This window comes from Thamnophis sirtalis, unplaced genomic scaffold (genome assembly GCF_051295495.1).
Source record: "Thamnophis sirtalis isolate CommonGarterSnake01/CBP01778 unplaced genomic scaffold, rThaSir2_p1.2 scaffold_3, whole genome shotgun sequence".
NCBI classification, from domain to species: domain Eukaryota; kingdom Metazoa; phylum Chordata; class Lepidosauria; order Squamata; family Natricidae; genus Thamnophis; species Thamnophis sirtalis.
The window spans coordinates 166,961,877-166,974,247 of record NW_028261383.1 but is presented as its reverse complement, the minus strand read 5'-3'; the positions used below and the strand labels follow the sequence as shown (position 1 = coordinate 166,974,247).

The window sequence follows — 12,371 nt, the reverse complement described above, 5'->3', positions numbered from 1 at the left end:
CTGGTGAGATTTGAACCGCTGACCTGCTGATCTAGCAGTAGCCTACAGTGCTGCATTTAACCACTGCGTCACCTTGGCTCTTCATAGGGCTTTCAGCCCTCTCTAAGCGGTTTACAGAGTCAGCATATTGCCCCCAACAACAATCCGGGTCCTCATTTTACCCACCTCGGAAGGATGGAAGGCTGAGTCAACCCTGAGCCGGTGAGATTTGAACAGCCGAACTGCAGAACTGCAGTCAGCTGAAGTAGCCTGCAGTGCTGCATTTAACCACTGCGCCACCTGAACTTCAATTCCGATAACCCTTAGGTAGTATTCCACTGGATTAAAGGAATTGGAATCCAATGTATTTGGAAGGTTTTCCTTGGCCAGTGTTCCAGAAGGCTGGGGAGAAAATAGCTGACTGCTGAGTAGCATAATCAGGACTTTCAAGTCTGGAATCTGCCTCTGTCCTCCCAACACCAAGTAATCAAAGACTGGCAAATAAGAAACGGACTGCCAGTTTTGCCCAGCAAATAGCACCAGGTATACTGGGGTTCACTAGGATTGCCACTGTTCATTTAAACATCTTCCCTTCCCTTCATCATTAGAAAAATAAACCTTTGCATTAGGCAATATTACCTCTCTATATATTACCATTCTTATGAAAAAACAAGGCTTATTCCAAAGAGTGGGTGGGTTCCACCACTGAAGCCAGGGCTCATTGCCTTATCCAAGGAGCCTACATCAGATAATTAAGTTAAGGTTTTCAATCAACCATTGTGGTATGTATATATATGTAGATGGGTGCGGGCATTAAGCATGTGTGTGAGAGAGAGGGGGAGGGAGAGAGGGAGAGGGAGTGAGAAAGAGAGAGAGAGAAATTTTGGATGGGATGCTGAATTTTTCATTGACCCCTCTAGCACACTGTTAAAAGCAGCTTGATATAAAAAAAATCAAGCAAATGGAAAGATCTTGATCTTTGATTTCTATGCTGTGAAAATGTTAAGTTATGTGACAAGCTGCTATTAAGGACCCAGGAGGATGACTAAATAATAGTGGTGGCGTATCTACTAGATAGCTTGGGTTGTGTGTGCTGCATAAAGATTATGTAAGCACGAGACTGGAATTTTTGATCTACATAAACTTGAACTTTCTTTGGCCAGTACAAACTTCCAGTATGTTTCTATTAAGGGTATTTTATTTGTTATTCATTTCTCTGCTCTGGTCAATTCTGTTACCATATGTCTTTTTGTAAATCATTTTTTGAATATCTATACTAATTATGTAAGTTTTGAGTATATTTTACAAAAAGGAATGATTAAATATGTATTACGAGAATGTTATTTATGGTTCAATCATATATTTAAATGTTTTTTTTTTAACATGGTATTGGACCTGGGTACTTGAGAGACCGCCTGCTGCCAATTACCTCCACTAGACCGATTAGATCCCACAGATTAGGCCTCCTCCGAATCCCATCCGCCGGCCAGTGTCGACTGGCGACTACCCGGAGGAGAGCCTTCTCTGTGGCTGCTCCGACCCTCTGGAACGAGCTCCCCGTGGAGATTCGAACCCTCACCACCCCCCAGGCCTTCCGCAAAGCCCTTAAAACCTGGCTGTTCCGACAGGCCTGGGGCTAAAGAGCTGTTGCCCCCGTCTCGAATGGTATGACTGTTGTGTGTTTTAAATTATGCATTGTTATGTTTCGTTTTTCTAATTTTTTGTCTGTATCCCACTTCCCTGGTTTGAGTTGTGAGCCGCCCTGAGTCCCCTTCGGGGGAAAAGGGCAACATATAAATATAATAAACTAAACTAAACTAACTGTGACTAAATTAACAATATTTAAGTGGCATTCTAATAGTTATTCAGATTAGCTTTTAGGCTGAGAAGCTAAAGAGGAATGATCCTGGTTAATAGTTGAATGGGATTCCTCCAGTATACCAGAAGTCTACCCTAGATTAAGAAGTTGAAAAAACATCTGGAAAGAAGACAATGGTTGATCACTTTCATGTCATTACTGGGGCGTTGGTCTTTTTTATATACAGGACTGCTGTAAAGAATTTTTTTCCTTGTAAAGTAAATAGAAAAACAATCTCTCCCAATCTGGTGCCTTCCAGATATGTTGGTTTTCAATTCCCATCATTCCCATTCAGCATGAGGAATCCAATACATCTAGTGGAATTGATTGCAAAAGTTAGTATGACATTATCTGATGCTTTATTTGTGTCTACATCAATAGACTCGTGTCAATGAGAAGAGACTTGAAGACATATGAAGACCAAGTTCTACAAACTGTTCCCCAAAATTCAGCCACTTTCATTGGTCACTAAAAATCAGAATGGACCAAAGTAATAAAATGATATTTGATTAGGAAGAAGCAGGATTTGCAGTATAGATTGATGGGGTTTTGAATGACATTTTTTTGAATATTCAGTCCCAAAAGAAGCTTCATGCAGCCAAATAAAACCAATAAGCATGTGAGCATGCTTAGAACTAATATTATATGAGCCGAGGTGGCGCAGTGGTTAGGGTGCAGTACTGCAGGCCACTTTAGCTGACTGTTATCTGCAGTTCAGCAGTTCTAATCTCACCGGCTCAAGGTTGACTCAGCCTTCCATCCTTCCGAGGTGGGTGAAATGAGGACCCAGACTGTGGGGGTGATAGGCTGACTCTGTAAACTGCTTAGAGAGGGCTGAAAGCCCTATAAAGCAGTATATAAGTCTAACTGCTATTGCTATTGCTATATGACTCCATAGATAAATTTCACCATTTCAACAATTCAAATCACACTGCTACAGAATATTTAAATCTTCAGCCTGTGATGGACATGTGCTTCTGGGCAGGGACTTGAACTTTCACTTGGGTGGGGAAAACCTGGAAACTTTCAGATTTGGCTTTTCCCAGATGTGCCAATATGACATCTCTAATAAAATGGAACTTTGAGGAAAACCAATTTGCGAAGTCTTCTTTTGTTGGGGGTGTCACTTGGAACCCTGACACCCTGTACATTCACATTTCAGTTGGGTTAAAGAATAAGGGAGGAGGCGCACACTCAGCTTTCACTAAATTTTTACAATTCTGAATCCAAGGGCCTCGTGTTGTGGTCCGCCGGTGGCTTGTGGAGCTGGCAGCAGAGTTGGACAGTGAGGAGGTCGGGGAGGAACATGGGCCAGTCCTGGAGTCTGGGGAAGGCTCGGATGAGGGCTCTGCATCAGAGGCAGAGAGGGGCCAGGGCCATCTGGGAGTTATGTGCTGCTTCTAGAGCCTCCGGGGTCTGACATCAGAGAGGCAGAGGAACAGGGGGAGCCTGTTCCCAGTGCTCGCATGGACAGAGCTGCCAGAAGGCAAGAAGACAAAAGGGGTGATTCAGAAGTAAGGCTTGGAGATGATTGGCCCCTCCCATAAGACATAAAAGAGGAGCAAACAGACGTGAGCTTTTGCAGGAATGAACTTTATTCGTTCTGGTTGGTTTAAGCGCTAAAGCCTTGCCAAACTAATTGGCAATTAGGTCTTTGGCAGCATTTCAAGGGAGATAAAGGTGGGTACTTATCAGCCTTATCCCGAAAGACTGTGACAGACTTCTGTCGGACTCTTCACAAACTGTTTGTGACTCATTACGGGCTGTGAATGAACATAATTCACAGCCGTTGAAATAAAAAGAGGGTTTTGGGGACTAAGTGTGATTTTTACTGTCTCAGGAAGCCTAGGTCAGAACACCTTATAGTTAAATATAGGCAGTTTAAATGCAAAATATACAGGCATGCCATTAGAAACAGAGTCTATGCTAGTTTCCAACATACATTGTGACTTACTGGAGCAGATCAAGGACAGGTAGTTTGTCTGCCAACATTGAAACACTCCAACTTAAACTATGCATGCAAACTGAAAAATTTCAGCCTGGTACTGAGTTAAACACACCTTTCGGTAAATGTTAATGCATGCGTACAATTTATGTCCAATTGTGTACAGGTTCAGAGAAGAAATAGTGACTGTGGGAAGTGCCAAAGTCAGGGTTCTCTTTCAATCGGTCCTTTCAATCTTCTTTGATTAAAAAAAAGCTTCCAAATATTGTTCACTGAAACACAAATTTGAACAGGGTGCCAAATATTGGCATGCAACCGTAACCACTCTCTCCTGCAATTCTATGTACAAATAAGTCAGCCAGCACTGGTACTCCTGGGAGGTGCCATCTATCTTCACATTGTTCTCAGTAGTAATTAAGAATTATATTTTTTTTTTCACCCAGAGATGGACAATCTTTTGAGATTCTGACTCAGAGTGCTTGCCATGGTAAAGCAGTGGTTCATCCTGTCCTTGAAAAGGCATTTTTTTATTTTTTATTTATTTATTAATATATCATATATGGTCACCAAACTCACTAACTCTGGGCCGTGGCACGACAAAACCGCGGTCCACTAAAGTGTGCCCGATTAAAGCGTGTCGCTGACGTCATCAGCAGCGCGACAACAGCGACCGCGGAGAAAAAAGGGCGCTTTAAAAAGCGCTTTGAAAGCAAGCCGATTCACGTTAAGGTAAGGGTTATGTTTAGGTTTAGGGTTAGGGTTAGGTTAAGGGTTAGGGTTAGGTTTAGGGCTAGGTTAAGCGTTAGGGTTAGGGTTAGGTTAAGGGTTAGTGTTAGCTTTAGGTTAAGGGTTAGGTTTAGGGTTAGGTTTAGGGTTAGGTTAAGGGTTAGGTTTAGGGTTAGGTTTAGGGTTAGGTTTTGGGGGGTTAGGTTTAGGTTTAGGAGTTAATTTTAGCTTTAGCGCTCACAGTGTGCTTTTTTCGTCGCGCTGTGATGACGTCAGGTACGCGGTTTCGTCGAGTGCGCTTTAGTCGAACGCGGTTTTGTGGTGGAACCACTCTGGGCAGCTTACAGAAATAAGCATTGCTGAATCTAATCTTTTATCCAGTCTCCAACTCTCTCTTCTTAGGGAAGGTTGTTGAGAAAGATATAGGTCTGAAACTCCATTGAGCCCTGGAGGAAGCAGAATATCCGGATTCCTTTCAGTTAAATTTTAGGATGGATTATAGTGCTGAGAGAGTACTGATCATGTTTATTGATGATTTCTGGTGGGCTTGGGGTGGGAGGCGGTGCATCCATCCTTGCTCTTTTAGCGGTGTTCAATACCATTGATCATAGCTTATTTATTTATTCATTAGATTTATATGGCTGCCCATCTCCATAAAGTGACTTTGGGTGGCTAACGCCATAAAAACATCAATACAAAACAAAATGCAATTAATAAAGCCACATCAAAAAGGAGAAAAAAAATGGTCACTGAGGGTAAATCAGTCAACAACAAATTCATGTAACGTATGAGCTCAATCACCTGCTGACCGCCATGTCTGACAGACGAACTGTCAGGGCTACTTCGCTCAGTAACCAAGAAAGAAACCACTCAATTCCATTTTGCAGAATTAAGAGTACTTTTACTGGTCATGAGTAGATAGTAGCTAGGCAAAGCAAGATCTGAGGCAAAAGCGCGTGTAATCATAGATATCAATATGTGACCCAATCCCCTCCCCTAGTAACCCAATCCCATAGTCCAATCCAAACACCCCACAAGTGTCATGTGGGAGACATCTTCAAAAATCATCATCAGGTTGGTATGCCGGACAGTTGGCTTTGGCGGCAACCCCTCTCTCTGCCACATGCGCAGTAGATGGTGAGAACAACTCCCTTATTACAGTCTCTCCTGCACAGAATACTTCCCTCACCCAAATACCATGCCCACCCCTCCCCGTTTCAATGGCAGCCGAAAAGCAAGCAGCAAAACAGAGGCTGACACAAACTGTTTCTTGAGATGTTTGCAGAAGGCCAGCAGGCTTAAGAGTTTTGGGGGAAGCATAGTTTACTATAGTTTACCATAGTTCTTCTTCCAAGGCCAGATCACCTCAGTTGTGTCTGTTCATGAGCTCCTCCATTTTATTATGCCTCAGGGCTTGATTCTCTTCCTCCTTTTAATGTCTACATGAAGCTATTGGGTGACATTGTTAGTCAGCCTGGAGTTATCTAATTACTAAGTATTATCTATACATTCATGAAAATTAGTTGTAGCAGTTAGACTTAGACTTATATACCGCTTCATAGGGCTTTCAGCCCTCTCTAAGCGGTTTACAGAGTCAGCATATTGCCCCCAACAACAATCCGGGTCCTCATTTTACCCACCTCGGAAGGATGGAAGGCTGAGTCAACCCTGAGCCGGTGAGATTTGAACAGCCGAACTGCAGTCAGCTGAAGTAGCCTGCAGTACTGCATTTAACCACTGCGCCACCTCGGCTTGTACATCTCTGTTCTTGGCCATCCATCCTTTGGGATTCTGGGCATGCAAAGTTTGTGTTCAACCTTTCAGCATTTGACAGACAACACTGATTTATGAGACAGCCATTGAGGCTACTCTTCAAGGTGCTAGTCGTCACTTATAAAGCCCTTCATGGTATTGGACCTGGGTACTTGAGAGACCGCCTGCTGCCAATTACCTCCCAAAGACCCATTAGATCACACAGATTAGGCCTCCTCCGGGTTCTGTCTACTAGCCAATGTCATCTGGCTACTATGCGGGGGAGGGCCTTCTCTGTGGCGGCTCCGGCCCTTTGGAACGAGCTCCCCGCAGAGATTCGGACCCTCACCTCTCTCCAGGCCTTCCGAAAAGCCGTTAAAACCTGGCTGTGTCGGCAGGCCTGGGGTCGATGAGTTCTCTTCCCCTCTCGAATCGTGTGGCTGTTGGTCGTTTTTAAATTCCCTGTACTTTTTGCTGTAGTTCTTGTGTTTCCCTTCCCCTCCTTTGGGTTTGTGCGCCGCCCTGAGTCCCGCTGGGAATAGCGCGGCATATAAATAAAATGAACCTTGAACCTTGAACCTACTAACTCCAAATCTGAATTGGTCTGAACACTGTCACAGTGATGTAGTGAAACAATTGCTTCGCAGACACCTTTCTTTGGCTGAGGCATGAGAAAAGAGTGTCTTTCATGGAGTCAGAATCACTCTTATATTGATTATACCTTTATCTATTCTATTGGGTCCCAGGGACTGAGAACCAAATTATGACTGGTGCTAGTTTTAGAGTATCAAGCCAATCTTCCATTCCTTTCTGGTACACTGTCTTGTACTGTTCCTCTCCCACAATTGGTTGCTACCCCAAGCTGCTGCTGTCACAATTTACATTAGCCCTTGAACTTCCAACTTCATGCATTTTTAATTCGATAATAGTTAGAATCTTTGCTTTATTACAAAACAGCAAACTTTTTCATCCTTGCCTATGAGAACTGTTTCTCTGTGGCTGTCCTCTGATCTCAAGTTTATTTGCCGATTTACCTAACTTGCATTCCCTATAAATGCATTAGCTAACCTGGATTCTTACTAGCACTCAGCAAACCAAGGCCCGATAAACTAATACTAAACAAAAATCTAATACTATTGCAAAAATAAGATAATTTTAAAAAAAAGTTCCTATTGCAAAAATAAGAAACTTATTAACTAGAAAGTAAATATGAAAATCCTTGACAGCTATATCCCTGTGCCACCAGTTCTTTATTTCACTGTATTTTACATTCCTCTCAACAAAATTCTAGTATCTGGTGATAAGTTAGCCACTTGTGTTTGCCTATTATTTCTCATCTAAAAATGTTCCTTGTGCTGAGAGCCACATAGATGTTTTTGGGCCTAATCTGGGTTTGTATCTATTCTAAATTCTCAATATAGCACATCTAACATAGTGATTCTTAAAATCCACATTAATCTTGACCTTGTAATACCAGAAATATCCATGCCACCCAAATCTCAGGTCATGTCCTTCTAATTTTTCTTCCCTGTAAGATGCAGTTATGTTTTGTAAAGGTTGTAAACGTTCCAAGTTTCAAGTTTCAAGTTTATTAGAATTTGTATGCCACCCACTCCCATAGGGACTCTGGGCGGCTCACAACAGACAAGAAACATTTAATTTTAAAAAATAGAGATTAAAAAAAATAAAAATACAGTATTAAAATTCATGTCACCCATTCCATCTAAGCGGGGCTGGATATCAATCAACAGCCCCAGGCCCGCCGGAACAGCCAGGTCTTGATGGCTTTACGGAAGGCCGGGAGAGTGGTAAGGGTCCGGATCTCTGCAGGTAGATCGTTCCACAGGGCCGGCGCAGCAACAGAGAAGGCCCTCCCCCGGGGAGTCGCCAGCCGGCATTGTCCGGCTGACGGCACCCGGAGGAGGCCCAACCTGTGCGATCTTGTTGGTCGTTGGGAGGTGAATGGCAGGAGGCGGTCTCTCAGGTAGCTAGGTCCTAAACCATGAAGGGCTTTAAAAGTAACGACTAGCACCAATAGGAAGCCAGTGCAGCTCGTGGAGGATAGGTGTAATATGGGTGTATCTAGATACACCCCATATTGCTCTCGCGGCTGCGTTCTGGACCAACTGTAGTCTTCGAACACTCTTCAGGGGCAGCCCCATGTAGAGCGCATTACAATAATCCAGTCTTGAGGTGACGAGGGCATGAGTGACTATTCAAAGTGCCTCCCGGTCCAGGTAGGGCCGCAACTGGTGCACCAGGCGAACCTGGGCGAAAGCCCCCCTGGTCACAGCCGACAGATGGTGCTCTAACGTCAGCTGTGGGTCCAGGAGGACACCCAAATTGCGGGACCTCTCTGAGGGGTGTATAATTTCACCCCCCAGGCTAAGAGATGGAATGTCTGGACTAACCTTGGGAGGCAGCATCAATAGTTCCTCCTTAAACCATTTATAATAAAAATGTTAATACCCTCTGATTCAGATGGTTCACGTGCCCGGAAAGATGGCTCTGTGTGCCACTTCCAGCACATGTGCCATAGGGGTGTCAAACTTGATTTCATTGAGGGCCGTATAAGAGTTGTATTTGACCTTGGGGGTACATGGGCAGGGTGGGCATGGAACAGCTCGACATCACTCATGTCAGGGTTGTCTGTGGTAGCCCAAGCACTCTGCCAGTGGAAATGGGTTCCTGAGCTCTGTTTTCGGCTGCGACGGCACCCTGCAACCTTCTGTTAGCAACGGCCGTAGGCAGCTCTCCCAAGTTGTGTTTTAACTGCCAGAGACCCTGCAGGCCCATCCTTTGCTGTTTCTAGGGCGGCCCCATGGGCCAGGTCTAAGCATCCTGCGGGTCATATCCAGCCCCCAGGCCTTGAGTTTGATGCCCCTGATCTAGATTGCAAGACTGTGATATGTTATCCCAAAGCTGTTTTCAAGACTTAAGCCTGGTGAGAGGTAAGGAGCTTAATATTTTATTATTGGGAGATCTCTAGTAGTCAATGACATGTTTATCTTATTCCACTCTCGAACTGTCAAAATGAACCAATGAAAGTACTTGTGCAAAAACACCCCACAGATTGCCAGATGTTTATCTCCAGTGGTCCAGCTGTGGAAATTCATCTCCTTTCCAAGACCAGCCCATGTTAAAGGAGAGAGGCAAACAAAGCTGAAAAAAAATGCACCAAATCCTATTCTTATTTGTACTGTACGCTGTAAATAAAGACAGTACCACAGAGATCAATTTTATGCTACTCTAGTTTTCTACTAGCACACTGGCACTGGTGAACAGCACTTGGCTGGAGCTATAAAGTGTATTTCCACCTGCATAGTATGAACATGTGCTACCTGTTTACTTGAATCCTCACTATTCACATTTGTTGGAAGACCTCAGGCTCCAGTGTTAGCAAAGAGAGAGAAACGCTTGTCTCTCGTTCTACTTTCTGATCCTCATATCAGAGCAGATAAGAGAATTCGGGAGGCTGGTCAGAGTGCTGATCAGTGGTGGGTTTCAAAAATTGTGTGGCCTCCTTTGTGGGAGCAGCTTGCCACCCATGTGACCGGATGGGAGTGGCTTGCTGCCCATGTGACCGGATATGAAATTATGAATTAGTACTTAAGTTGGTCCAAGAAGCTATTCAGAAACTCTGGCATTGAAGCATGCAAGTCTTAAAGCTGTCAAGTTACAAGATCCTTGCACCCCTAATCCTTTAGGGAAAAAAAACTAGGGGTCTTCAAACCTGACAGCTTTAAGACTTGTGGACTTCAACTCCCAGAATTCCTCCTCCAGTCACGTTGGCTCAGGAACTCTGGCATTGAAGCACGCAAGTCTTAAAGCTGTCAAGTTACAAGATCCTTGCACCCCTAACCTTTTAGCAGTGGTGGGTTTCAAAAATTTTTAGAACCTCTTCTGTAGGTGTGGCCTGCTTTCCGGGTCCACTGGTGGAACCTCTTCTAACTGGTCTGGTAGATTTGACGAACCAGTTCTACCGAATAGGTGCAAACTGGTAGGAACCCACCTCTGGTGCTGATGGATACAACAGCTACGCTGCTGGGGTTGAAGAGGCTTGGATAAGGTACCTTCTTAGCGCATGAAAATAGGCACACTTCTGAGAATTGTTTGTATTCCCTTTCTCCTTCGCCTCCCCCCCCCCCAACTTCCTATTTCTTAACAGGGACCTTTTGTTTCTTCCCTTGTACTTTTAAAAGCATTTGGGAGAGAACTGCAGAACAAATCAGCCATTGTCTGTGGTGTCTTCACTTGTCCAGAAAGTCTTTGAGGAAGGGGGGTGGGCAGAGAAGGAAGTGGGAGGTAAGACAATATCTCTGATGATTTTTTTTTTAATGTTATGTAGGTGTTGAGCAGGGGTGGGTTGCTAATCCCGTTCCAACCGGTTCGGTTGGAACGGGGCCGGCGGCGTCCTCGTGCACGCGCGCAGTTCACGCATGCGTCTAAGCGCCTGCGCGATGCTCCAGCTGCTCGCGGAGACTCGCGCAGGCGCTGTATGTGCCATGCGTCTGCGTGGAAGCGCAGAAGCCTTCAAAGACCGGTAAGGAGCGCGGGCGGGCGGGTGGGCCCTTCGCCGTTCCTGGAAGTTACTTACTTCCGGGTTTGGCGACCAACCGGTTCGCGGGGACCGCCGCGAACTGGTTGAAACCCACCCCTGGTGTTGAGACTACGATCCCCAAGATCTGTGCCCAATGATTTAGTCTTAGTGGCACCAATCTATAAAAGTCTTTTAGGTCAGATTTTCTAATTCCATGTTTAAATTCCCAGGAAGAAGATGAAGCTTTTTCCTACTTCTATTTAGTGATTTCCTTTCATTTTTTCCTCCCTTTCCTATCTTAGTATCTACAGTACATTAGTTGGTGAAGAAGAAGGACTGTATCAAGGGTGGAGAACAGGAGGTAAATGAACTATAGCAGTCTGATTCAGCTAAAAGTTTTACAATAAATGGAAAATCTGCTGCCAATCTATCTCGTGCAACGATTGAGCAATGTATTTGTACTGCAGTTTCAAAGGGATCTGACTGAAAGTAAGATGAACGCTTTGCGTGTTGCAACAGATGAACAAGGAACCATTTCATCAACAATGCAATGAAGAAGGGAGCCTTTTCCAAAAACATCAGTGCTGGTCAGTGCTGCAGAGCATATATAACAGAAATCCATTAGAATCCACATTTTTAGATCCTAAAAAATTGGCTTCTATGTATGTATCCGAATTTACAACCTAAACGCTGGAGATGTGATTGTGTGGATGCTGCATATTTTCACATATGGTGGACTTGCAAAAAGGTTAAGGCATTTTGGATAAAAATATGGTGGAGTAAAATGTTCTTAAAAAAAAGGATAAAGTTTACCCCTCAGTTATTTTTGTTAGGTATAATTACTGATTGTACAGTTGTAGAGATTAATATGATTTTGCATTTAATAACTGCAGCTAGATTGTTGGTGGCTCAATACTGAAAGAAGGAAGATCTGCCTACTATTCAAGAATGGACATTGAAAGTAACAAACCTAGCTGAGATGGCTAAAATATCTGCATATCTTAAGGACCATTCAAACGAGAGATATAAACTGGAGTGGAAAAGATGAACTGATTACACTCAAAATAAATATGGGACTAAGAAATTTCAGATAGCTTATGATTAAAGAGCAGGAATGATATAAATTGTCTAGAGCTAGTTTAGCAAGGAGGAGCTAAAGCTCAATTGAAAGACGTTATTAACTATCTTTTTTTTCTTTTTAAGTGTATTTTAGATTGTTTTTGTTAAAGATTTATACCCTGTATTGGTTCTGGGAAGTCGGGGGTGGGGTGGGGTGGAAGGTTGGGGGGAGGGCTTTGGGGGGAGGGGGGAGGGAGGTAAATATTTGTAAAAGTTTGTTTTTCAAAATTCTCATTTAAAAAAAGGGGAAAAAAAGAATCCATATTTTTATTCACGTCTCCCCTCCCCGTCCACATTTACAACTCTCAAAAGCTACGGAATAATTTTGATAAAATACAGTATAGGCAAGTCCTTGATTAAGGACTTGCCTATACTGCAGCTTCTTCAAATCCTACAATTTGAAGAAGCTGTTGAGAATCAGCAGTTGATGCCGACCAAGGCCCCGGTGGTGA

The 12,371-nt window shown here is 43.8% G+C and overlaps 1 protein-coding gene across 1 annotated transcript in view; it reads right to left on the bottom strand.

Moving 5' to 3' along the window:
- The window catches only part of KCND1 (potassium voltage-gated channel subfamily D member 1), a 67,455-nt gene that overhangs the window by 24,047 nt on the left and 31,037 nt on the right, over nt 1–12,371 (bottom strand). The gene's annotated exons all lie outside the window — the stretch shown is intronic.